At 34.5% G+C, this 26,240-nt stretch overlaps 1 protein-coding gene across 1 annotated transcript in view; it reads right to left on the reverse strand.

Annotated features, from left to right (window-relative positions):
- Positions 1 to 26,240, reverse strand: part of LOC116165684 (toll-like receptor 4) — a 104,823-nt gene that overhangs the window by 10,972 nt on the left and 67,611 nt on the right. The window contains exon 3 of the mRNA XM_031480336.1: positions 11,441 to 11,556. The gene's annotated coding sequence lies outside the window, so the exon portion shown is untranslated. The remainder of the gene's footprint in view (positions 1 to 11,440; positions 11,557 to 26,240) is intronic.

Consider the following 26,240-nt stretch of genomic DNA (forward strand, 5'->3'; position numbering starts at 1 on the left):
TTGTTTGAATTTTTCATTTGTGACCGGGTATGTTCCATCTTGAGTTAATCAGGTGATGTTTTTCTTTTTGTCTCTAGCTTGTTCGGTTCGAAGTAATTTCATGACTGCATTGCATTATTTGCTAAATTAATGTCATTGTAGGTAAAAATGCATTTGTTAAACACCAAGGCACGACATTAGGAATTATATCTTCTCAAAACCACAAGCTTCCCACTTCTTCCTTTCGTTGCCTTCACGAACATTTTGCGTGCGCACGAAGTACAAGGACGGACACAAAACGGCAGGGAAAATCACATTATGACGAGTAATGACAAAACAATATTGGGAAATTTTTAATTTAAGGAAAACGTACGTTTATGTATGCAACAGGGTATTATCAATTATAACTAATTACACCCATTGTGGCTAAATGAGTGCTACCCAATTCGTAACGTAACAACTTGTTTTCTTTGTTAACAACAACTCTCCATCAAAATTCCTTCATAGGACCATCACCTGACAGATTTACCTGTTTTTATTTATACTTATTTAGATACAATGTGACCGCTTAAGGAAGATATTCAACTAGTGTACCGAATTAATCCATATACTTAATTAATTTTATAGCTTTTTGTTGATGGTGCTGCAGTTTGGGACATCGACATTAAATTGTTTATTTGCGTTGGGTCAAGATTGTTACATATTTCACTAGGCATTAATTAATTCATCTAGACTAATATTTTTCCACGACATGTTTCTTTGTTTTGTTGTAATGTTATAATTAACGTAATGCTCCGTGCACTGTTTATTTGAACCGGCTAACAATGAATATTAATATTTAGCAGGGTGATTTGTTTCGATAAACCACAAAAGTTCATAGTGCGTCCGACACACGCCAGAGATAATATTTATATGTACTTGTTTTTATGTGCCAATCTTTTGCTACGCTGGCGCCGCGACGGTGCAAATATGTCACCTCTCTGAGTCTACCGGTGCTATTTAATTGTTTATGTTATGTACAAATATGTTGACGCTTGCTCTATTCATATCGGTCTCAAGTTACCCAGGGATCTACTGAAAGCATACGGAGTGTTCTCGTTGTGCCTTTGTTTTATGTATCGATTTATCCTTTCTTGTGAAATGCAAATGGTTTTAAGAGAGTTCTTGTTGCACCAAGTACAACTAAAGACAACTGTGTGTGGGATTTTGGAACTGGCCACCCACCCAGCTAAGAATTTAGGTGTCAGCAACTTGAGGCAAAAGAAATTCGACCAAAGTAGGTAGAAATTATGTAATGTTTATGTTGAATACGTTAAATACGTTAAATATGTTACCTATTAGCACAGATTTAAATATACTATTTAAATCTGTGCTATTAGGCACTGGTGACATATTGGTGAAATTACCTCTTATTAGGATGCAAACAACTATGGTAATGGTAAATGGTCATCTAATAGGTGAGGTACGTCAAAAATACCAATTAAGGAGTGGCATATATACCTAACTTTGTATCACCTAATAGGAGCAGTAGGTAGAAGGACCTTATTTCTGCCAATTTGTAACCTAACTAAAGGGACGCTTGTTACCTAATTGGTAATATATTCGTTCCATGACTTATTAGGTAACTTTGTTCACGTTATAAATATAACCTAATAGGAGATATAGGCCAAAGTCGACAAAATGACTAAATAGGAAAAGAAGAAAATTCATAGACACCTAATAAGAAAATACAGTTACTTACATTTCGACCAATAGGTTGAAATGACTTGAATATTTCACCATTAAGTTTTTTCGACCAATTGGTCGAACCGACAGATCACCTATTTAGTAGCATTTATTTATATAGTGTTATGTTTTGAATATTGATCTTTGAACACACAGCAGTACATAGTTTCAAATTGTTTATTAAGTTCAGAAAGATTATTTTGTTCGTATAAATGAAATTAACGGCAAATTGAGGCAAGACAAATACAAAACGCAGTGACAGGTTTGTGGTTAAGGATGTCAATTCAGATACGGCAATTATAATTGGAAGCAAATAGTTGCGTGTGTTACAGGTTTTGAAAATTCGGCCAATTAAAAATGTTCATTTAAATTTGCCGGGATTTTTTTGGGGGGAGCTTTACTGCATCTGTTGGGTGAAGAGATAATAGTAAGTATCAATGTCGACCTAAACAATAGGTAATCCGTAATAGGTTGTGAATCCCTGGCAGTACAGGTTACAATCATAAGTTGTGTTGCTAACAAGGGTACTAATCTACCAAAAGAAGTTACATGCGCTCCTAATAGGTGTCGATTTAATGAACGTAGGTGGAGTTTGGTGTTGGACTTACACTTAATAGGTTGGTTTAGTTAGATAGGTCGAATTCCCAACATACTTAGTTGCGATTACACGTATTGTATTAGGTATACTTAAACAGACCACCAATATGTATATAATACGGTATTTACATGACTTTGTTACAATTAGGTGTATAAAAATTGGTAATATTGTACACCAATTAGGTAATAGGTATCAAAAGTAGCTTGTTCTTCACCAACTTGAAACATGAGGTCGAAAATATAGGTGCAAATTAGGGTATTCTACTTATTAGATTAATATAACGAGAAGGCAAACATAGTTATTGACTAGCGTAGACGGCCAAAATATCATCATACATGTTTTTTAGCATTAATGAATAAATATGTGTTATACAATTAAAATCTAATTATATTTAGGTATTATTAATGATTGTATGTTTGAATAAAATACTTAAACTGCCAAAAATATACAACTATAAAAATGAAAAACGAATAATTATTTTTTTATTATTTTTATAATAGTTATTTCAGAGGGGCTTTGTGTTTTTTGAAGGCAGAAGATATATGTTTATCATAGAAAATGCATTCCCACGAAATATTTCTACATAGAAATCATGAAATTAAACATATTCAATATTTTACATATAATAGGTAATTTGTCTGACATGACGCCAGCCATAAAGTTCATAACAGTATTCTTATTAACTGTAGGTACTATTCTTTAAAACGAGAGGACAGTAATGAAGTATGGTTATAAGTTCAAAACGACATGTAGAAAATAAGTAACCCGCCACGTCGATTCGACGTAGAAAATTACCTAATAAGGTGTCTAGACACCTAACACCTATTAGTTAAATCACACCTATTCAACTTATTTCTCACATCGAATCGACGTGTCAAAAAACACCACTTAAATCGATTCGACGTCGAATTTATGTTATACTGCACTTATTGAAATTGGTGTCGTTACTTATTTGAAGTCGAATCGACGTCGAATGACACCTCAATTGCTAGCTGGGCAATATCCAAACTATGTGAATTTATTATCATGTTTAATGTTTTTTTCTTTTTATGTTGTGTGTATTCCTTTTTTGGGAATTCCAGTGGAGTCTATGATTCGGCTTTTCATAAATTTAGGTACTTGACAACTATTCTAATATGCATTCATGTCTTTACAAACAATTAATTTTGCTATACAGTTTAATACTAATTTGCTGTCCGTTTTTGTCTTGGTGAGTTCTTTTTTCCCAACCTATATTTTATTAGGTCTTGTTTGTTTACTTAGATGTAAAAGAATGTGTATTTCTTAGAACTAATAAAGTGAAGAAAATTTTTTATCTCAATCTTCGCAGTCAATTTGTTGTTAATGCATTTGTGACAAGTCCGAGTTGATTTATTGCGTATTTTGTTTATTTTAGAAGAGAATAATGTAATTGTCTTGGGATAAGGTGGTTGTTTAATTGTAAAAAAATTGTTTGTTCTCATAGAAAATTAAAAACCAAGCGTCTTGTCGCAAGTTGTTTGATCGGGGTACCAAGGGTCGTTAATTAGTTATCAAATCTGGATGCAATGTAAGGAGAAAAGTATGTTTAAATACGGGAGTACGCGTTTAGAAGGGTTTTTTTTGCCAGTTTCGAGTTGCTGTCGTTTTAAGAGCAAAATTTTTTCACTTAGTTCAACGCTTTTTTGCCGACGGTCGAGGCCGAGTTGCGGTCCGTGTAAGAAGCTTTCTTTCCACAAAAACCGTCTGCGCTGTAGCTGGGCATTAAATTTTAAGTGAGCAAGAAATCTTTGAAAGGGGAACAAAAATATTAATAATATGAAAGGTGTGAGTAACGTAGAATGGTGGTGGTAAAACAAATCGAGTGGTAGTAGTCCAATAGATCCCACATAAGGTCAATCTTCGCCCATCTGTGTACCGAGTGAAATACATTTTTTAGCAATCTTAATATGTAAACAAACACATTGGAAATGGGTTGCCTGAAAAAATTTTGTCAAGAGTGCCTTTAACGGAACAGTACGGTTAAATCAAAACGGAAATAATAAAAAAAAAAACTAACGTTAATCCAAATAGCCTGCACAAGATGGAGACAATACAATCTAGGAATGGCGAAGCGAAAATGTGGAAAGTAATGGTTAAAGTAGATAACCAGCATTTAGAATCTAAACTGGCAACGCATATTTTTCCTAGCGTGCCTTTTGTGCCGTGTCTAAGATTATTGCTTTTACTACAATTTCATATCAATAGCACGCACGAGGAATGGACCGATGCATGGTCAATGTGTCTTCTAGTAGATCATGTGTTATATATTCATACACCGTTTGGTTTAGGAATTGATTTCCATGCCAATTATATGATCTAATTTTTAAATTATTTTACTTTGAGTGTAATATATTCTGTAGCAGAAGTTATTGTTCTTATACTTTGCTTATTTCACATCGTAAATAATGAACCAGCATAACTAGAATGCCAGAATTTATACCATTCCGAAGGGTCTACTTCCGCTCACAAAAGAGGCTTTGTAAATAGTACGTCGTTTAAAAAAGTCATCCCGTAGAGAACACCAAAAATAAAAGTAGAAATTTGCCTGAAACGACATTCGTGCTAATTTTCACAAAAAAAACTGGTCTCCCGTTTTAAATATTCACTAGCCCACTTTGTTCGAATGTAATAAAAGTTGAAAATGTCGTACAGTGTAGGTATACCAGTAAATCCCTATAAATAAAAATTTAAACGAAAAGGTAGGTAAAATGTACCTACTAAACTCACGTGGCACTAAAAAGAGCTAAACGTCAACATTAATTCAGTTATTATTTATTTACTCAGTGGTTGTCGAAGACACAACAGGAGATGATTTTATGGAATTATATTGGCCCTTCGTCAAACCTTACATTCCAGACGCATCCACGTTAGGTTAGGGCCAAGGGGCAATTGAATTTTATATCAGTTTACGGACGGAAGTTAAAAGGTGAACTCAGCCATTACAAATACTACAAATTGAAACAAAAGACGCAGATAGTGAAATAACAATGAAGTTCATACATTAAGAAACTTTGAGAAATAGTTTTTAGAACCGCCCAAAAGCTGCGATAAAGTGTTTGACCACACGAAAACTTTTTAAAAGGCATTTCAAATATGGCAGTGCAGGAAGTCGGCAACGGTTTCGGAGAGTTAGGTACTTGAAAGCCATATTGCATGACTGGGGGTTACTATTTTTCTACGGGCCACAAATAACATACAAATTACTTCATTTGTATACATACATAACAATAAAAAGAAGGCAAATGGGTCTTATTTGTTTAGAACTTACGAAAACACACGCTGTGTTTGTGTTTCGTTCGTGCGCATATTTTAATGTATGCATATTATATTAATCTTTAATGAAAGCCAAAACGCCATAAGTCTTCGTTCCAGGGTTTATTACAAGTTAACGGGTAAAATATGAAACGGCGGCATTCGGAAGGAAAGTCATAATTTAAGAACTGAGTTGTACGGAATTAATTAAAATATTAATTCATTTCATGCCCTTGTTTTAAATTTAGTCCTCTTGATAATGTTCCGATGTATATCATATAAAAATTAACAGAAGGTTGGCACGATCTTATATATTTACCCGAAGTTGAATTGAAAATTAGGACTTGCTTTATTCGTATTATTTATTCTCCAAGTCTATCTCAAATGGTTCCAGCTACAGTTAAATCCGTTGTTCTAACGAAACGAAAATTGTGTTCGAATGGATAATATATTGACGTGATATAATTTCATAGTACACCGCTAAATCTAATTTCACCTTTCACTTTCATACGTGTGCTGTAAATTCGCCCAGAAAAGCTCGCCCCTTAAAATTCGATCCCGGAATATTCTCACCCAGGAAGATTCGCCCCCGGAAAATTCGACTCCAAAAAGGTCTCTTTGGGAATGTTCACCCCAAAGAAAACTCGCTTCCAGAGTATTTGCTTCCAAAGCTTTCAGCAGTACCTTCGCCAGGAACGTCGTCTTGCTCCCTCGAAATGTAATGTCAGTACAATCGATGCTACACCAGCTCTCGCAAGGACTGAATTACCACTGGTCCAAAATGATGGTAAAAATCAATTTTTATTAGCACATTTGTTCATTATAATAATGTTCACATAAGGTTACTTTGCTTCAGGGGCCGATGGACGTGGTGAAAGTTTCTGAAAAGAGTGCGTTAGATTCAAACATTGCATTAACGAAATGCTTATACATTCACTTACATTGTTCCAATAAATTGATGGAACTAGCGGTGAACTTGGGGAATTCTTGCGAACCTGAGAACAAAACTTCAAAGAAAAACGCTTGAGGGGAACGTGAAGATGGTTTGAGAACTGTAGAATTTAAGTAGAACTTTAGGAAGAGTTGAAAATAAATTTAAAAGAACTTCGAAAGCATTTTAAAGGAGCTTGGGGAAAATCTGAAGACCGGGAGGTGAAATAACCCGACAAAGAGAATTTGTACTACATATAACAATAGGTAAAGTTATCAGTCCAAGATGGGCATTGCGCAGTGATCATTTATTTGAGCATTTGCTATAAACTGGTATTTAAATTCTAGAAAGTACCAATTGTATCAGTTCTCAATGTTTCATTATGTTATAGGTTTAATAAAATGCTATTTTTATTGTAAATTGCAGGGTTTTTGTTCTGATAATGTAATATACCTGGTAATATATTTCTGTTTTCAAATGTTCCATCTTTATAATGAGGAAAACTGATTGTGGAAGGACGGTAGTCCTTTATCATACTAAAATACCCCCCCCCCCCAAGTTTCAAGTTCCTTATTTCTAGCAATTTCGAGATCATCACAATGAAGCAGTTTAAGCATTGATTAATTCATGTTAATTAATAATATACGCCGCAGATATCCCTTTAATTATACCTTGAAGCTTCCTCGGATTAGTTATTTTATTGCAAAATAAAGAAGCAAAATTACTGTAGTATAAATTGGAACGAGGAATTAATGTTGCTAAAATTAGCAACAAGAATATTCGCCGATGTTCCACCATGAAAGTAAATTCAGTTCGCAAGTATACGTAGGTATTTGGTAAATTACACGTTAAATATCTAATATTTTCGTAAAACTTTACCCAGATATTCCGACGAGAAAATCTGTAATGCATATTAAATAGTCTATTACTATGGTAAACTCATAACCTTTCCACTTGTTTTGTTTCAATCCGTGAGCAAATTTGAAGTTGGGAAAATGCACGGTATATAAAAATTTATGCTCGCGGAGGCGTAAATTCTACAGATATAGCTATATAACAATTTTATGACGTGGATTACCGTCTTTAATAAAATGAACAAAATTGGATGACCAGGTTTCGTACGTATATCTATAAGGTACCTACGTATTTAGTTTTAAGAAATCGGATTACGATATCCAAAGTTGATAAGAAATTGCAATTCCTAATACCTGCTCTACTCCGATGCAACGGATGAAAAGAAAAGAATCCTTTTCCAAATTAAATGAGACTTATAGGAAACGTTAAAGTTTAACATACGACAAATTGATGATGTGGGCGGTATAAATAGTTCCATAGGTATTAATTCTTCTTATCTTTCGAAAAAGGCGTGCATTGGAAAAGATAAGGTTTCTTTGATATACTACAGAAAAAACATGCCTTAAATAAGTAGCGTTTCTATAGTAGTCAAAGTGTAATAGAACACCGTAAATTGTTGTACATCATTTTAGTGAAAAAAGATCTCTATAGGAAAGATTGTATGCCAAATTGAAGACGACATTGAAAACAATCTTTAAAAATCGTTTACATCCCCTTATTTCTATGATTTTTTCTTGTGGAATAAACAAATAAGAAATTGCAAAATTTAGTTTTATTCAATTATTATGAAAACCGAAGGAGTTCGCTGAAAACTGCCAACTTGAGCCATATAAAATCAACAAATTTAAATGATAATGATTTTTTATTTCCGCAAAGAACTGTTGCTTTTTCTTTTTGTAACTATTAAAAATGCGCGGACAAGATATACGCTTTCATATAGCACCTAGGTCTCTCGCTGGCTATGCGCTTCGCTTTTTATATTAAGTCAAAATGGAACCAACGGAATGTTGAGATTGGCATCCCATTTAAAGCAATGGCAGAGCAGCATCCTCTGTTTACAGTGCAATTTGTGTCGCCTAAACGGCACTGCCGCGCCGCGTCAGTGAGGTGTTCTGCTGACTCGGATAACGACCCAAGCATTCTAGATGCGTAAGTTTATCGTTAATGACTTCATCCACGCCTACTATACGTACAGAATGATATACATGCAATTTTACTTGGGGGTAAATACACAACACTTGATTTTTTATCGGATACTTTTATTTATACACGAAAGTTTCGTTCAAACGGAAAAAACTCGAGATCAAAACGAGCATCAAAAGTGTGTGTACAAAATCGCGACAGCAAACATTTCATTCACGTAATAAAATTGCACCTTACACAGTTCGAGTTCGCTCAAAAGTACCGACTCGATCCATACAGGGTGCCCATTATGTATGAAATATACTAAATATATCTGAAAATAACCACTGGTTTACAACATTTTTTGAATAAAAGTTGTTTCCCATAATAAGGCAGCATTAATTTGATTCAGTTGTTTTTCTTTCACACAACAAATGGGTAGCGAAAAACAATTGAGTTCTTTAAATAGCAATGTACTCTTTCATTAGGCTCAGTTGATAATAATTTTTGTTCTCTTTTCGATGACGTAAAATGTTGAGACCCTTATACAACAAAATTTTTCAATCTTAAATACTCTTTATTCAGTAATTACATCAATAACATTAATTTGAATATCCTACATCGAAATAAACAACTGCGAACGTGTGCGTTTTTTTTATTCAACCTTGAAGACAAATCTAAATTAGAAATGCATGAGAACTTTCTCCCAGACATTCATTTCAAACTTTTCGTGATAGGTTAGGTCCTTCCCTTGGCGAATATTTTGAACACTTATTACCATGAAAACCATTTTATTGCCGAGTTCGTTTTGGCTTTAATAAGAAACGTACACGTTTATACAGGGTGTCAATTTTAAAACTTGCAGTCGGCCATATTTTCCAACCTATAGAAGATATTGAAAATCGCGTAAAATCGTTATTAAAGTGGGTGGGGGGTTGTCACTCATAACGTCATTCTAGTTCCCCCTCGATACCTCCGAAACGGTTTTTCGCGATTTTCAATATCTTTAGTTTGCAAAATATGGCTGCAAGTTTTAAAATTGACACCCCGTTTGTTATATTTTGATGTAGGATATCTGATTAATGTTATTGGTGTAGGTAATTACTTATAGTATTTTCTACATTTTTTTGAAAAATTTCTTTGTATAAGGGTACTAACATGTTATGTCATCGAAAAGAGAAAAAACTCCATAAATAATAAAAAATAAAAATTTTATATAGTCGTTATTTACCGAGATATATGCTATATATAATGCCATACATAATGGGCAACCTGTCCAAAAATCAACAAATTTAAATTAAAAAGTGTTCCGCGTGATTTTTAATTTGTAAAAAAAATTTGAGGATCACCTTTGAGGTATCCAAAATGTTAAACCACCACCTTTATTTTTATTGTATATAACTTATAATTAGTGTCCATCTGAAGCCAAAGATTGACATTGGGCCAATTTCATACTCGTATCTCGCATTTGATTTATAACATGTATTCAAATAACATTTGTCTTATTTGATTGATTAATACACGAGAATTCATTATTATTACATAATAAAACGGGATTGCGTCCCTTAGAAACAAAATCGCGACCGTTTGAAATTTAGTAGGATCTTAAACCGGCTTGATATATCGAGGGGCGCCAATTTTCATGTAAAAATATTTTTGTAATTTTAAGCATGTGCTAGGAGTTGCAACCCCCCCACTAATTTTTTTAATGTAACGATGGGTGTAATGACCTATAATTCTGAAGGGGTTTTAATTACTCACACAACGGTTTTTAGTTCTTCAAAATTGTTCAATTAGTTACCGAGAAATCGTGTAAAAAGAATGGGAAATAATACTCGAGATGTGGTCCCAGATGTCAAAATAAAATTTGTCAACTATACGACAACCCTAATATGTCTACAGACATTTGGGTCTCAGTTAAATAGAATACCATGCCCATAGTCACCGGTTATCTAGGTGTTTTATGCATAAATAAAGATTACGAATGCACCTTAACTTAAAACACAAGGAGGAAGTTCCGCCATCCCATGACCAGTTATCTTTGTGAGAAAGATTAACTCAATACAGAAAATTAATTAAAACTAGTCCAGTCAAATTGCGGTTTGGGCTGGATGTTATCATTGCGCTCAACGAAACCAAGTGTATTCCATGTAAAAAATCCGCTGAATTGGAAAATCATACAGTCCCCCTGGGTCGGAAACTCCGGGAACATGTTGTTATAAACAAAAAACGTACCAAAAATGCGAAAATGTCACTTCTTTTCGCATTTTGCTTCAATTGTATCGTTAACTATCGCGTTGCGGGAAAAAATGAATAAAAATGAATTTGCTTAGAATCGAATTTTCTATAAGGTACAGTTCATTTTCAAATGTTATTATTTTTTTATGGAAAATTATTGTTAATTTCCCTTAAAACAAATGTATTCAGATAGAAAGCTATCCATCAGATATGGTTAACTAAGACAAGAAAACCGACGCTTGGTGATTTTACACTTAGGTTTAAGAGTTTGATCTCTAGTCTTAAATACGCATCGCAAATTCCGCATCAGTTTATTAGTGCCACCACTAATCCAAAGTAAGCAATGTAAGCAACTTGGATACCATTCCATATTCTTTTATAGACTATTGGAAGATATTTTACCAATCTTAAGAAGTAATAAGTGATTGATTACGACATATATGCAATAACACTATTTTAAAAATATGCAGTATACCTCATTAACTGCAAAAATGGCCAAGGATACAACCACAATAAACTTTTTTTAAGATGTAAACACTTTAATTATAGACGCGAGTAAAAAGTTCCTAACACGTATTATACTTTGGCATAAAAATAGTGTTTGTAAACGTAAGGGTGTACTGCATTAAATAAGAAAGCTTTGTAGACGTAAAGTTTCTGTCCTTATTATTCCGTTTCAGCAATGATAAACTTAGTTTTACGTATTGAATGCTACTTACCTTTAAATTTCGTTTTTCGCCAAGAGCAAGATGATCGAAGCCTTGATGACGTGTAGCGCAAAGTGCCTCCAGTATTTGGATTTGACGTAGCTTCATGGTAAATACCAGCGAGTATGCTAAAGAAAATTCAACAGTTGTGCAAATATTGTTACAATCTAACATTATGTGCTCTGATCAATACTGTTATAAGTAAAAGGTGCGATTGTAAATTAAAGTATATATAATTCGGGTTATCGTAACTTAATATTATAATCGATTAATCATTTGTATTGTGCCAGTCGCTCGCATGTGCCTTTGATTTGATTTCAATAAGTGATTCCAGTTCGTGGAAGTTCAGTAAGGCAGTCAATAACCGCAATTTCCTAATCGTTCCTCGGTTACAGCCCCTAATATTACTTTTCCTTCTTTTTTTTTCTATATTGAAAATGGTATTTACTTAGAATGTTGATTTGATTTTAATGGTCGTAAGGTAAAACCTACGAAGTCAAAAGCCATGCTCGTTTTTCTGGTACTGAAGTGGAAAACCTTTGGCCAATGTATTCATTTAATTTATTGTCTTTTATAATATAATTTATTATAATTTATAATTAAAATCAAAGATCACCTCATTGTATATATAAGCTTACCAATTGCGCCGAAGTGTTTGTAGCTCAGTTTGTAGTAAAGGGAATGCCCCAATTGGCAATTATCGTAATCGGTGTGTTAGCACTAAATATAAGTTGTATAGTATTTTATTGAAGCGATTATACCAATTTATTGTTTCTTGTAGGAATGCAATTTTAGAACAACTTTCACGAATTAATAAAAAAAAGTTACACATTTTTAACAAAAAGTAGTTATACTTTCCTCTTATCGTCAAACTTATCTGACATGGAAACAAATGTATCCATTCAGAAGTACAGCTGTCAGATAATTTTAACTGAAACATGAAACATCAACCCACAAAACCTTGAGGATGAACGAACAGCATCCGGCTTGCTTTTATTAATAACGAAGACCATTGCATTGGAGACGCATAGAATGATTTTCCAACTTCAGAGTAATTTACAAGGAAGCGCAGATAATTCGTGCATGTAGGGCAAGTTGAGATATGTTCCATTAAAAATTGAAATTGACGCGGATAATTGGCATGTTACGCGCATGAAAGGTTTATATTATTCATAGGCGGGCCAGTAAAAACGGCGATAACTTCCCAAACTGGTTTATTTTTACAGAGAAACAATCAACGCGTATGTTCCACTGTTTCCAGCTTTATAAAATGTTTTCCCGATGGAGTTCTGCATAAGTAATGATCGGCATTTGAAAAACCCTGCTATCTGACACTTGAGTTGTTTTTCAATTGAAAAAAGTTGGAAAAAGAGAATAAGAGAGTGAGAATGGTATATATGTTAGTATAGGTCCAATAAATACACAACCCTACGAAATTAAGTGAGGGTGAGGTAATTACCTAAAATCCAAGCAACAATTGCTTTATTAAATGGGAGTGAACAAAAAGAGCTTACGAAATTAAACTTTTAATAAGGTGGTTTCAATGTTCCTTGTTTTCTATTAACCAAGGTAATGAATTTTGAGTTAAAACGACTTACTAACTCCATGTTGATTTTAATAACGGTAGCAGGTAATGAAAATTTAGTAGGTACAGATACGTATATTTTATTGTGCCATAAAATATGAACGTGCATGTTACCCTCACAAAAAGCTGCTTATCATCGATAGCATGTAATGTAATGTATTCCTTTCTACTGAAGAGGTTAAGAGGATGACATCTGGTACAGTCAAGGAAACCTTTTCAATTAGTATGTAATAAATCTGGATTGTAAACATAACCTTTTGTCGTTAAGTTAAATATACTCTCGCATTAATACTTAAGTATTGCATCTTAACGTAAGGTTACGTAGATAAGTTCTAAAATTATAACAGATGCTTCTAATTTTAGTGTGGGGCGTTTCTCTACGGCTCGGCAATGGGATTAATGTTATTATTCTGTTCACATAAGATGGATCTAAGAGATAAAATAGTATTGCGTAAATGAATAAATTATATTTGGTTATACCGACTTTCCACCAACCCTGTGTTGCAATATATTTCATCCCGTCTAAGCCGCTACGTGCCGTAATAGCTCCCCTCAAGCATACTATCATTTGTCCCAAACGTAGCAGGGCTTTTCGTGCTGCAAATTGTATACCGTTTATAGAATATGAAAATGCTAAGTTTACACTTTGTTAAAGGTAAATATCTATAACCAATAGCGACACAGCGGTGTGTTATAAAATACATAGAATATCATCAACATCAAAAATTAAATAATTGTTATAAAATCAAATAAACTTGCTCCACTTTTGTCAGCACCTTTATTACGTTCCCTTTGTCTTTCAAAATTTTAGTCACAGTTCCATTCCACGTCTGCTTTGAAAACCTGTTTCTCTTCGTACTTTGGAACAACGGCTAATAGACCGGGAGGCAGCGTACATAGTAACTAAACCATAAGCGACAAAAAATTTGACAATACAGGCTGAAAGTACGTTGAAAACTAATAATAAAATCACTCGTCTGCCAGTCGTAAGTGGCAGCATTAACTTGGGGCGGCGCTGAATAGGTGACTTCTTTAGGTGATCAACTAAATTACCAAACTATAAGGGTCACGGAAAAGATTTGTATCAAGAAATCCCATTTTTTCCATAGTTTTCAAATATGCTATGGCAGACGATTTCAAGTGCAGCGTTGGTAGCGAAAGACGCCCTCCAATGTAGGGAAAAACACCCCTGAACTAAACCATGAGGACCGTATAAAAATTATACATAAAAAATTCCTCTTTTTGTCACTACTTTAAAATATATCCTGGCAGATGATATTAAGTGTAGCTTTAATAGTGGCAGACGTCTTAGAAGTTAAAAAATTTAGGTATAGTAAATCCCAGCGAGTGCGAGCGTGTGAGAAATAAGCGCCCGAGAGCATAACGAACAGAGATAGCGATAGGATACTGACTACTGAGATCTTTCAAACCATTTCATTCTAAACTTCTGATTCACATAGTTCCATCCACTTCAATCAAACGGATTGTAGAAACTGGGACATTTTTCGGTGGCATTCGCTCAAATTGCGATGAACTAAACCATGGGGACCATACACAAGTCATACATCCGGTAAATGCGTGGGAACCCGGTAACGCGTTACCCTGCGCGTTACACACATCAACACCCAAATTCACGAACATCTCTCGAAGATTTATGAATTTCTGCGTGTTATTGGAAAAGAGACCTACTTCCATCTATACCTTGATGGTAGCGTCAATTTTACATTTCCCAAAGCAATAACACCAATATCCATATCGGAAGCGCTAATAATGACTTTGCTACTTGTTGGTAGTTTACCAAGATGGGAAATTATTCGAGAATCTGCCTCTTAGTGGCTGCAGCACAATTCAGTTTTTACCACATCATCTTCCCTTGTCACAAATTTATAGCACTTATCTTCATATGTGGCAAACACAACTTTCCTTCCAAGTAAAGCACAACAGGTCTTTTTTTTGCCTATGAACGGTATAAGTAATCTATAAGAGAGGATTTGAGCTATCATTGCGAAGTTTTATGAAATTTGCAGGCTGCTTCTGAGTGGAAACAGAAATGGAGTAGGATTGTAATCTTTCCTTATTTTGATCCCAACGATCATGTTCTGCGTCCTTCATGGAAGGGGTTACTGTCTGTCAAAAGTAAGATGTACTTCTCTCGCTGACACAGCACAAATCTTGCCGAGGATGTGTTCAGAAAATCGCTCAAAGGTTTACCGGAGATCTTTTAAAAGATGAAAAAAAAATAATCCATCGATTAAAACAACATCTACAACTGGCGATGGACTAGGAGCACTTGAAGAAATCATACTTCCGAAAAAGTTTCAGCAAAACAAACTTGTCGATTTTAATCATCGATCCATCAATGTTGCATAGAGACAACGGAACTGGAGTCAGAGGATAGTTTAGAACGAGCTGAAGATCTATCTTCTTTTCTCTTCAAGTTTTCTGTTTCTCAGTCTGAGAAGAATTCAAGAAATACCGACAATCTTATCGCGAAATAAACAATTTATTATTTTCTCTAATTTGCTTCGTTTGGTAACTCCAAGCGGTGCGTAAATCTATAGCTATCTCTGTTTGTTGAGCTCTCGCGCGCTTATCTCTCACACGCTCGCACTCGCTGGGATTTACTATACCTAAATTTTTTAACTTCTAAGACGTCTGCCACTATTAAAGCTACACTTAATATCGTCTGCTAGGATATATTTTAAAGTAGTGACAAGAAGAGGAATTTTTTATGTATAATTTTTATACGGTCCTCATGGTTTAGTTCAAGGGTGTTTTTCCCTACATTGGAGGGCGTCTTTCGCTACCAACGCTGCACTTGAAATCGTCTGCCATAGCATATTTGAAAACTATGGAAAAAATGGGATTTCTTGATACAAATCTTTTCCGTGACCCTTATAGTTTGGTAATTTAGTTGATCACCTAAAGAAGTCACCTATTCAGCGCCGCCCCAAGTTAATGCTGCCTGCCACTTACGACTGGCAGACGAGTGATTTTATTATTAGTTTTCAACGTATTTTCAGCCTGTATTGTCGAATTTTTTGTCGCTTATGGTTTAGTTACTATGTACGCTGCCTCCCGGTCTATAAGTCTAAGCTTATTCTACTGCTAGATTCAACTATGTAAATGAACAGAGTGGGACTATATGCAAAGAAGTCAGGTTATAACAAAGTAGCCTTATTGAGAGACCTCATCACGACGACGTTGGACAATTCTTAGAACGTGGATGGCTGTGTAACGATATGATCATTTTGCAAAGAACTGTCGCGCTCCGAAGAAGGAAAATACAGAAAAAGAAGAAAATAAAAGTTTAGTTGCAGCTTTTTCAAAATTCTCTCAATGAATCCGTATTTGTGGTATATGGACTCAGGTGCCTCCATGCATATGACTAATAAGCGTGACTGGATGTATGATGTGACAACCCCACCAATATCTACCATAAAAGATGCCATTAAGACACCGTTACCTGTGGAATTTATGGGAAAAGTTAATTTATTGATGAACAAACAAGCTAAAATACAGGTAAGAGAAGTCCTGTACAGCTACATACGTAAATAACCTATACCAGTTAAATACACACAGAGAAGTATTTTAACACCTAACATGCTCTGATGAGTTAAATGTTTTTCTGTGCCACAGACGCATGGCACACCTGCATTCTTCAGATGCTAGCAAGTTACAGGAGTGTGTAGAGGGCGTCCATTTCCTAATATAAAGTAAAGGTTTTATCCTCTTATCTCATGTGCTGTATACCTCGAAGGAAAACAGCACATTGCTGTTTAATAATATTGGTTCAAAAGCTTCATACCCACTGCAGGTAAACCAGAATCGATTTACGTAGACCCATGGAATAAGCATGGCTGGGAGGTATGAAATATTTTATACCTTTATTGATGACTACCAGAAAAGTTCAAGTTAAGTGTACTGGAAGTATTCAAAGATTATAAAAATAAAGTGGAGAATGAATTAGGCAGAAAAATGATAATTATTCGATCCGACAACGGTGAAGAATACTGCTACAAAGAGTTTGAGAATTTCTTCGTAATTGAACATTAAACAATTACCCCGTACTCCTCGACTCAGAACGAAATGAACCGAACGCTAGTGGAATGAGCTACGTGTACCTATGTTGTTTGATTTACATTTGCCTAATCAGTTATGGGTAGAGGAGGTAGAAATAGCAGCCTAGGTATATAGTCAATAGATCCCCCATGATATTATTAGATAAAACGTGAGGTGGTCGGGCTAGAAACGCAAAAATGGCTTTGAAGTCATAGCACAAATACCTAAAGAAAACGCCAAAAATGGTATACCAAGTCTAGAAAGTTAATATTTGCTGGCTACTGCGAATCTAGCAAGGGATATTGGCTACTTGACTCTGATACTAATAAAATCATCAAGCTTATGGATGTAGTATTTTTAGAAAATCAGAACTCTGCGAGGATAATTTTCCACGCAGTAATCGCACTTCGAAATATTTAGCATTTTCCTCGATATATGTAATTCACCTACATATTTTTTGTATCCCCATAAAAACACATTTGTGATCTCCGCGAATATACGGTTATTCCTTCTTCATACATTACCGCGTTGTTTAACAACGAATTAATTTCTACGTTGCATATTATTTATTATTTGATTTAATTTTTCTTATATACAAAATTTAAAAAAAAATTAAATGCAATACGGGTTCCCGTTACACCGTATACAAAATTAAGTTTGGGTTCATTTTATTGATTTCAGTAACCCTACCTGATCGCTTTCTATCATAGTTCTTTTTATCATGTTCAATTGAAAGGATTTGTCATCAAGTACCGTTGTCGAAATGTAAACGTTTAAGTTTGCAAAAATTGCCTTTGTAAATAGGTACAATAATAATGTATATATTAGGTAAATAAATACTGATGATCTGCGTAAATGTAGATTTACAACCTAACATAGTGGAAGACAAAAGGTTTTAGCTCGAACCAGCCACCAGAGCTTTCGAAGTTCCTTTCGCCCTTTCATTTTACCAAATAGCGTTCACGAAATAAAATTGCCCCATTGGAATCGCACTCATTTTGCAAGAGATTTTTTACCCCTCTCGTATGTTTCAATGGTGATCGTGACTTTTCTCACCTACTTTGTATTTTGCTACACAAATCCAAAGCAATTTACTTAAAAACCAACCCCAAAAGGAGTGTCTCGAGTGTATATCTCCCCTTTCATTGAAAATCACCTTATTTGTACGTAATATAAGCACTTGGAACGTAAATATAGCGGCATGTTTACAATCATTAAAATGCCCTACTAATTATATAAATTGACATCCAATCAGCGATCAGCAAAATTTTGAGCAAACATAATTACACTAGAGCGTGTTTCTCTCCTCCCTTTTCTTCCAATTTATTAAAATTATCGCACCTTCGTGTTGCTGAGCAATACGAACAGGAAGTATTTTGCAATCGTAATAACACTGAAAATCGTGTCAATTGGAGTACCGTAATTATATGCTATCTAAATTGGAGCGTTGACCAAAACCACAGCAATTGGTTTAATTAGCCACCAAACACTCGAAAATATTACAACACGGCATTTTCCAAAAATTATATTTATTATATTTATAAATATTTATTCTAATTACAATACAGAACCGTCTGCGTGAGAAAAGCTTTCCCTTAAATCTTTCTTTTGATTTATCGCATTTTTTATAGTAGAAGCGATTCATAATTTAAATGGATAATGGAGAGAAAATTATATACTATTCCGCCTATAATGTGCAATTTTGAGTAATTTCTAGGCAATGGCGTGCAATCATGAATGAACACTTTCATATAGAACGTGGCGACTTTGTTTCCACGGAAATTGTATAAACAATCAGATTAATACGCGGAAAAATAATTCGTTTTCATGGCTTAGATTTTTTGTATTTATTATTTTAGTAACTTCTTGGATTCGCCCCCTTATCTTTCATAGTTTTATGTAATGGATTCACAATCTTGATTTGGATTTGTGACACCTTACAACTATATTTTCGCATGTTAAGAATGTTCAATGAAACTAACATTTCCATCCCCTAGTGAAACACTGTTTGCTTGAAACCTAAACATGAAATTCTCAACTTATTTGTCTGACGCTGCCAATTTCAAAGAGTGACGCGCTCACGGCTACCTATAATACCAATCGAGTTGATTTTTCTTTCGATTTAAAAACCATTGTTTTGTTATTCTCTCGTTCGAAGAAAACTAGCATATACAATGATATTTATTAAGAAGTAGACATAGGGATTAAAGTGTATCGTTTTTTCCTAGGTCTACCTTTAAATGAAAAAATCCTTCTGAAGGGCCCCTTATTTTATGCAACCAAATAACTTCTTTAAACAAATATGGGAATATGACAGCCAGATCTTTATTTGTTTTAAGAAGTTATTTTGGTTGCATAAAATTCGGCGCCCTTCAAAACAGATTTTGTCATTTAAAAGTAGACATAGGGAAAAACAATACACGTTAATCCCTATGTCTACTTCTTAATAAATATCACTGTATATTATGCGGTGTCTTCTTATAGCTGCTCGTCAGTATTTTGCTGGCCTCGCTTCGCTCAGCCATTAAACGCCACTTTGCCCTAGAACTTTAACTGTAACTTTATACTATTTTTAAGTGTACGTCATAGGTATTAGTAATAGAAACCATAATAAGGGGTTAACTCAGGATCACATTAAATCCATTCTAACGACGAATGTTGTTAAGGAGTGTCAATACGGTACTCCATATGGGGAATGATAATAAACACTGGGAAGAGTATAGGATGCAGTTGTACATGTTTTTTGGAGCAAAATGATCGTCCGAACGTTTTTAAAATGACATAAACAGAGCAGTCAGGTTTGTAAATGGGAAACACTTTAAACATTCCAGGGTGTCAACCCAGAAATTTCAAAATAGAGAACCGAAAGCAACATTTTACGACTATTATACCAAAATTTTGCATTATTGCATGTTGGTATATAACTTATGAAAATATTTATATTGAAAATAAGCGTTTTATGGGCAATTATCCACAATGAAGACATAGCTGTTCGCCTACTAAGCGAAAATGACTTCAGTCAGAATGTTCCTGAATAAGCGGGGGTTGCGTGACGTTATTATGCCCCCCAGATACCATCATTAAGTGTTTTCAAAAACAAAATTTGCGAGAGTGTCGCTTATTTTGGGTATAATTCTAACTAAACCTATTTATATTATACCTATTATATACTACTCCCATTACAACTGTTAATGTGCACGTTAAACCCAGCATATTTCAATTTAGTACCTATACGAAGCAGTTAACATAACCTCTTACAGAAATTGGCTGTCACTTCGTATTTTCAGTTCAAATTAATAATAGCGAAATATAACTTCACATTTCGACGATATTATGTAAACTTTTTATTCAAATTGTGGGCATTATAGATTACTTTTTGCGTAAAACGTGTTGGCCCATCCTAATTTATTGTACTTTGAACGAGATATCCAGATCAATTGTAAAATAATTATGCGGAGTGCCAACAGTCCAATTTTTAGTTATGATTATGATTAGCTATTGTAACGAAGCACCCGTTTTCCGCCTTGAAGTTAACATACCTGACCACCCGGTATGTGAACACCCGGTATCGAAACGTATCGTGCCCAAAGTATTTGTTTTCGTTTTAGGAGTTGAAGATAGAAGGAAAAGGTAATTGATTTAATTTCTAGAGTATTGCAAACAAAAGCTGTAATTAATTTGCCGTTTACAACCTTTCCCGTCAAGATATTTCAATTATCTTTGTTGTGTCCGAAAACTCTTGTCAGTTAGAGGACGAGGCGAATTAATATTTTAGAATTTCAGTTCCTATGTTAATTTAAAACGCACATTAAAATTGCAAAGCCATGCAGGTTTAAGTCGGTTTCAGTTGACAAGGGACCTTTTGGCCTGATCTGAAAAATTCCAAGAGGCAATGGATGTTAATTAGAATTTAGAAATATTAGGCAAAGTAAGTAAGTGTAATTAGTGGTAGATAATTTAATGAGTGGCAATAAACAGCATCCGATTGAGTCGGCAGTGGTTTTAAAAGAAACGCTCTTAATTAATTTAATTTTTGGGACAAATTACAGATGTCCGCAGACCGCACAATTAATTAAGAAAGTTTTAATTTTTGGATGTTGATAACCAAATAGGGGCTGTTCCGTTAAATTAAAAGTCCTTTTAAAGATTTTCATAATTTTTTTCGAAGTCTCCCTAGAAAATTGACACAAGTTCGATATTAATCTTTCAGCAATCTTTTTTGCAAAATTCTTGAGCGGGCTTTTATTCCATCTTACCAAATATTTTTTGAATCGCAGAAACGTTAGAAATCTTTTTGAGAGTCTTCTTACCAATTTTTAAAGAAATATCTTTTTAGAAAGAAGTTTCTGGAAAATCTTTTTAGTAATTTTAGGAAACTTTATTACACATTTCTATTACCCTGGAAATATTAGAAATTTTCTTGAAAAACATCTTACTCCCATTGAAAAATTTTTGGAATCTCAAAATCTCTAAAACCTTTTTTGAAACATTTTAATTACTTTCCATAGGAACATTTCCAAGACACTTGTTTAAAAATTTTTTTTTAAATTTTATTCTTACGGTATTAGTAACCTAGCGTAGTATAGTGGAGACTCGACTGCGGCACCGAGGGTTCGACGTTTGTGTAGAGGACTGTGTTAGTAAAACTTTTCCTGAAAATATGCCCATTTGAAAATGAACGCAAAATAAAGTTAATATAATTGTCAAAAATTCAATAGAAACAATTCTTGCCTTATAAATCTTCTTTGAAATTCCTGTGATAAAAAATTACTTGAGACACTTCCCCGATACCAGGTGTCATATTGGGATCCAAATGTACAATTTTGCACTAATCCTAACTAGATAGCGAATTAGGCTCTTTAATTCCGAATATTTTGGAACTTGAAAATTAAATGTAAACAATAGCTTTCCAAATTCAGGGAATTCGACCTTTCCAATGATATGTAATTTCCTCTTGTGTTCCAAGGAATTCATGCCAAAGCTGTTTCAACACTTGTGGAGAATAGCCAAATTCCTCATTCGTCTATTCACAATGTATCACAAATGCTCAATAGGCGAATGATCATCAAGCCAGAAGATGGTGTGTGTTGATGCATGTTCGTGCCGGAAACGTAAATTAATTTCCCAACTTTCCAGCTCCTTTAGAAACGGAAGAACGCGGGGTTGATTAGCCGGCGCTATCACTAGCCGGCGCCGATCGTACCGGCGCTCGATCAACGGCCGCTCGTTCCACCGGATGCCTTTCTATTTGTGTGGATTGGATTAATAAAACTCAGAGTATCTATTAAGATATTAAAGGTTACGATCAATTGATAGACGACTCTGGTACTGGAAAATCGGTTTCGTATTACCATAAGTCACAGATGGGGATCTTTTATTTGTTTTTCTGTTCCTCGAAAGTAATAAAGAAAACTCACTAAATTAAAATTCCCCTAAATACACCTAATAATGACTACTTGAACGAAATGTTTATCAATCACTACCTTTTAGTAGTTGCACTTCTCAGTCAAGTTGAGTAAATAATAAATAATAATCCACGGCTTTTATTTAGAGTTATAAGTTCCTTCAGAAGTTGTGCAGTTTCGCGTTTCGCATACACATTATTGGGTTACTTTATCTTCAAAATGCAGCAACAGATATCGCATTTATCCTTGTAAACTATTCGCAAAGTGAATCTAGGAACATTACCGAAGTTTTATTCGTAGACTTCCAAATCGGTTCCTAGATTACTTCATCACGTCCCACTAAACTATAAAGTAAGGAAAATCGATAAGATGACGTACAGCGATCCGCTCGTAGAGGTTTAGCAATTCCATTACGAAATTTTGTGACAGAGCAACTAATAAAATTACTAAACGACTTTGATATTTAGCGTTGTTGAAAAATGCACATACAAAATGAAGGACAATTAAAAATTAATAAAAGTCGTAATGGAGCTTCGAATTTATTTTTCATTGAGAAAACCAAAACGTATGCATTTCAACAAAAAGCGTTTTCATGTCGAGATTTATAGCCACCCCTTCCGCGACGGTTAACATGAACTCTTTTCGACGAATTTCAGTTTCTACTATCCAAAAGGAGATAATTTGAGTTGTTAGGGATTATTCTATTAGAAAGTAAGTCAATGCGGCATCTTCTAATTTGCTGAAATGGTCTTAAATAAAAGGTGCACTAGAGACGAGATGCTTCAGAGACGGAAGCAATTTGCATAATTTCGTATAATTATACAGAATCTTCAATGTGAAATATCAGCATTTATTTGCGTTTTCAATAACGGTTGTAGACAAAATGTGCAAATAGAAATGCGTGCAGACCGTAGTTTTTAGACCAAGTAAGGTTTTTTAAGCGCTTTGTTAATTTCGTCTATAGTCGTTAAATATGATTTATGCAAATTATTCCGACATACATATACTGCTCGCTATAAGTACCTACCTGAACACCCAATGTACTTTTGATCAATTTTGATGAAATTTTCAAAGAAGAAACATGATGCAGTTACAACAAATTCGAACAACACTAATAATGTGTAGATCATTCCATCGATTCTTACGCATTCAGCTACTCGACTGAGCATACTGAAAATGTGTGAATCGATCCTACCCTGTGAAACACTGTCCAAGATTCTAAAAGACGCCTGTGAAGATCACCTAAACTGTTACAAGTGTTTACAGGTGGTTGTAAAGCATTTAGTCTCCGACCCATTATAACCCACACGTGTTAGATCCAGCGAAGGGGAAGGCCGAGGGGAAGGCCATGGAAGCAGTATTATTATTAGTGTTACTTTAATTTGTATAATGTTCAAATTTTCATCGTTTCGTATTTCGAAATAAAGGCAACTGTCATGAAAATTTCATCAAAATTGATCAAAGTACACTGGGTGTTCAGATTCTTATGGCGAGCAGTATATTTCAATTTAACATACTTAATTAGGCCCTAGTGGGCGTTATGAAACGTCTTTTAGCTGAGCTCCTCTGCATTTTGCATGGAATAAGGATTACTTGCTAAAACTTCGTAGAATACTCATTAGCTTTCAAGCTGCACTGCGCGCTGTAGAAAGTTAAAATTAAATATTATCACAGCCAATCATTTAATTCGCTCCGACTTGTTTGTTTGTGGAAAAGCTTTAATAAAATCACATTCATTTTGAAGTAGAATAACTAACGCTAATTATACTTGATTGGTTTCAATTTATTCTAGAAAAACAATGAAATACGTGCACATATTACTAAAAACTATCCCTTCCTATGGCAAAGGCGGATAATAACGCACATTGTTAGAACACTTCCCAGAAACTATAACAACTATTCTGAGGATTCCTACACGATCCTATAACATTAATCTACTTATAAAACAGAAACTACAATACCAATAAGGAACAGACGTATCAAACTTAATTAAAAATGTGAGCTTAGATTAAATAGGATGTAATTGAGTATATGTATGTGTCACTTCATCCGCCGTTTCTATGTACTAAACTAGGCGAACATTTTCAAATATATATATTTATTCAACCCCCATATGATTACTTTTTACACGGCAACTAAAAGGTGACTATCATTAATCTAAGTAGAACTTCTGGTTCAATCATCCCTCTGCCTCTAGTGATACGTAAGTATAATGTGTTTAAAATGGCGATGAAATATCTCGCTTCCTTTTTGGGTGTAGATATTCTTGTGTAAACAACGTCACGTAGACGATATTTTTCTTTTCTTTACTTTCTTTATTAAGGATTAGGCGAAGCCAATTAAGGCCAATTTAACCCCCCTCTACATATTAATATGATACACATTCAGTCGGTACAAAACATACAAAAAAAAGTGATAAATGTAACGTAAATTGACTTTCGTTCAAATTAAAAAATATAATATTAGTCCATGTCCAATGTGTTTAAGAATCGTAGACAGCCTCGCGAAAAAACTAAGCTCGACGACGAACTACGTAGTTCCACTGGCAACTTGTTCCACAGTTTCGCGGCTTGCACGTGGAAGGATGATGCACCCATACTTGTAGCTGCCTTTGGGATCAACAAGTTTGAGTTTCGCGTAGAGTACCGGTGAAAACTTTTCAAGGACGAAAATTGTGTAAATAGGTACGGCGGCTTCTGATTCACAATGATTTTGTGCATCATTTTTAGCATGTGGTATAGACGGGCGTGAGTCATGTTAAGTATGTTGTGGTAGTTAAGAACGGGCGTTATATGTTCATGCCTTTTAATGTCACATGCGAATCGCACACAGTGGTTTTGGATTTTTTGTATTTTTTGGCTAAGTTAAATTAAATTAAATTAAATTAAATTTCCCTTTATTGCCCAACAGAAAAACAAACATTCCAATTACAGGACAATATGACGTTACAAATAATAAAGTGTGCAAAAGTGAAATAATAGTTAAATCTTAATATAATAATACCTTATTGTTCTACATAAAAAAACAACCAAAAACAAAACAAAAGAAAATTAATAAAATGAAAAACTATGAATGCATTGTATGGTATTGTACAATCAACAATTGCTTTAACTCCCTAAGGGTGTGAAAATTTATATCACCTAACCGAGAAATTTTGTTGAATGTACTGCACATGTGAAACATCGGCGATTTTAACATTAAATTAGTACGGGCGCTCTTACAATAAAAGGTAACAACATTCCGAGTGGCATGAAGTGGAACCGAAAATTTGATCAAAGACATCAACTCAATGCAATCCACCTTATTCGACACTATATTGTATAGAAAGGTCAGTCCGAGAACTAACCTCCGAACTTCCAAAGAAAGAAGTTCAAACCGTGCGTTGAGTAGCGAGTTCTCATACCCTTGAGGAGGGTAAACTCCATCGCACTTAAATGCGAGATATTTCAATAGTCTTCTTTGCACAGATTCAATTTCATGTTTCATATTTTTATAGTGCGGACACCAAACTATAGCACAATACTCTAGCTTAGATCTAACAAAACTGATATAAAGTAATTTTATTAACGAGATGTCCTTAAAGCTTTTTGTATTGCGAATTATAAAACCTATCATCTTCATCGCCGAGCTGGTGATATTTCGAATATGAGTGGTAAAAGATAACTGATTATCAAATGTAACACCCAAATCCACAGCAGCAATATCACGATTAAGAACAGTATCTCCACATCTGTACAAGTAAGTAATGGGTTGCAATTTT

Source organism: Photinus pyralis, unplaced genomic scaffold, assembly GCF_008802855.1.
Source record: "Photinus pyralis isolate 1611_PpyrPB1 unplaced genomic scaffold, Ppyr1.3 Ppyr1.4_LG3a, whole genome shotgun sequence".
In the NCBI taxonomy this organism is placed as follows: Eukaryota; Metazoa; Arthropoda; class Insecta; order Coleoptera; family Lampyridae; genus Photinus; species Photinus pyralis.